This window comes from Rhinolophus hipposideros, assembly GCF_964194185.1.
Source record: "Rhinolophus hipposideros genome assembly, chromosome: 2".
In the NCBI taxonomy this organism is placed as follows: Eukaryota; Metazoa; Chordata; class Mammalia; order Chiroptera; family Rhinolophidae; genus Rhinolophus; species Rhinolophus hipposideros.
Genome location: NC_138048.1, coordinates 99610473 through 99613206, shown reverse-complemented (window position 1 = coordinate 99613206; position 2734 = coordinate 99610473). Strand labels below are relative to the sequence as shown.

General features: G+C 40.6%; 1 pseudogene across 1 annotated transcript; it reads right to left on the bottom strand.

The window, feature by feature from the left end:
- Window positions 1-1384: 1384 nt before the first annotated feature.
- On the bottom strand, window positions 1385-1717 carry LOC308507386 (large ribosomal subunit protein eL33-like; annotated as a pseudogene). The gene has a single exon. The product of its transcript is annotated as a large ribosomal subunit protein eL33-like (transcript).
- Window positions 1718-2734: the final 1017 nt, after the last annotated feature.

The window sequence follows — 2734 nt, the reverse complement described above, 5'->3', positions numbered from 1 at the left end:
GTTTAAGAACTGCAGAGGGAGTTTCTAGCATGCCCATTCAACAAACAAGCTGTTCTTTCATCAAGGATCAAGTCTGAGCAAGTTTGCAATCTCTGTCACAGCATCTGAGGAAACAAGATCCCACCAGCCCATGGAAAGACTGGAGACCAAGTCCTGGACCAAAATGTCTCTCTGTGTTCAGCATCTACTAGAGCCCTGTCCTTAGAATCAGCTCAAGAGTTGATGGGGTGATTGAAATAAATGAGGTCCAGGAAGAAAAGGCAATGGTTGGGGATTCTGTTTTCCCTAATGACTGTATGAATAAAAGTTATTCAGTTGAGCCTTTCTCTTCTAAATTTAAACAACACATATTGAAGGGTTTGTTTTATAACACATCTTCAAAAAGGCTATTCATTTTTATGACTAGTGATAATAATACTGGGGCAGATATAACAGGAGAGAGGGTCCAAGCAGATAAGGTTAAAAAGGAAAATGATTGTTTCCCTCTATTACATTTGCAGATTTAAGGGGCAAAGATAAGTGCTAACTGAGATCAAATGACAGAAGTTACTATCTCCCCAGGTGCTGCTAGACAGACAATGTGTCCTTCTCACGTCACTCTCTACCTGTCTTTTAAAGTATCTCTACCTGTGAACCCTAATTCAGGGAAAGAAATGAAAGAGCAATACACATTCTGAATGGACTTAAAACAATATTGCCATATATTATCATTTCAGGACCCAGATTTGATGGTCTTGGTCTACAAGTGTTTCATGATCAGAACAGGAAGGAACGTTTGCTGTTTTTCCACTTAATGACCTCAAAAGCAAGTATCTGCCCTTTTCCGAATCTCCTGCAAAACAAGCCAACCCTCTTCCACAGTTCTCCCTCCTCTCCCAGTAATAAGGAAATTGTAAGGAGTTTTAAAGATGGGGTTTGACTTTTGCAAATAGGAAGTACTGATGAAAGCAAAGCCAAGGCATGTGTAGAGTAAAACAAATTTAATTTGCCGATGGCTGCGGACATTTAGCTCCGAATATGTATTAAATTGTTTCTTCAAAAAAAGTAACAAATGAATGAACAAAACGAACAAAAATAAACTCATAGATACAGACGACGGAATGGTGGTTTCCAGAGGGGAAAGAGGTGAGGGGAGGGCAAATTGGGTAAAGGAGGTTAAATACTGGGGTGCCCAAAAACTGTACACATTTTAAGAGATGTTATCTATGTATTACTTTTCAAGGTTGAATTGAATTACGGTGGCAATGTGTAATTGCAGAAGTCAAATGTGACTTGTATTCATCTTTTGTTATCAATATGTATTGAGTATTACACTGATAATACAGTCTTTTCCTTTTTTTTTTTTCCAAGAGAACAAATCCACTTTATTTACTTTTCAGTAAGTTTAAATCCTTGAGGAGTACAGCATTACACGGATTCTGTGTCCTATGGCTTTAGCAGGAAGGTTGCTTTGGAATTTGGCACGAACCATACCACTGTTTCCATGAGCACGAGTTACCTTTCCCCAGATTACTCTGGTTTTGTTCGGTTTGCCATCAGGAGTCACTGTGTTATTCTTTGCCTTGTACACATACGTACATCTCTTGCCTAGATAGAATTCACTTTCATCTCAAGCATAAACACCTTCAATTTTAAGAAGAGCTGTGTGATTTCTCTGGTTCCAGAGACCCCGCTTATAGCCAGCAAAAATGGCTTTGGACGACAGCCTTCCAGACATATTTGTTGTTTTAGAAGTCCTGTTCCCAGCAGGCTTCCCCAGGCGCCAAGATGGTGGGGGGAAAAAAAAAGTTTTTTCCTTTCTTAAAATGTCGATACATTGTTTGGGCACCCTCTGTATATGCTAATGGAAGGAAACTAGAGTTTTGGTAGTGAGCAGGAAATAATGTATACAGATATTGAATTATAATGCTGTAATCAATGTTATTAACCAAGGTTTAACTCAATAAATTTAATTTAAAAATAATTTCGTGAATAAGGGATCCATTATTCTGAGCCAAGAATTAGAACTGGTAGATGGGATTCTTAGAAAGGATGATACTCAAATACCTCTTAGTAACAAGCCCTTTGGTGAAAAAGAGGGAAGTGCATTTAGCAAGGGAAGAAAAGAAATGGTGTGTACTATTTTGATTATGTTACATGTGTCTAGATTGTTTGATTCCAATCAAGACCTAAGAAGATACGATTCTGTAACTGGTTTAGAATTCTGGGGTAGAAACATCCTGGAACCATGATATTTGATAGATTCTGTCTGTGGGGACAGAGCCCCAGAAAGCAGTTTCCAGGCTCTTGGCCTCACATAGAAAGGTGCTGGCTCGGGTAGTAAATGGCCATTAACTGTGATCAGATGGCCATCAGCTGTGGCTAGTTGGCTATCAGCTGTAACCCGTAAACCATTGGCCACTAATATAACTGCCATGGCTACGCTAGCAAAGAATGGGGGCTAGCAAGAGCGGATAGCAGAGAGGCGGATCCTGCCAGTGAGAATATAGTGATATGACTCCCCTATTTATGGCTCCGTGGGTGTTCCTTTTTGGCCTCACCGTGTCCTGCGTTCTTATGTGGGGAGAGGGAGCAGAGACCCTCCAGGAAACCCCGCAGGAGACCCTGCACGACAAATGGTGCAGCGAGCAGGGTCTCCCGCATGACACTGTCTCAGAAAGGGTTACAGCCTGGGAAGGAGTTGTTATTCCAGAAGTCTGGCCTATTACTTGGTGAAGTTGAGTTTTAAGAGTAA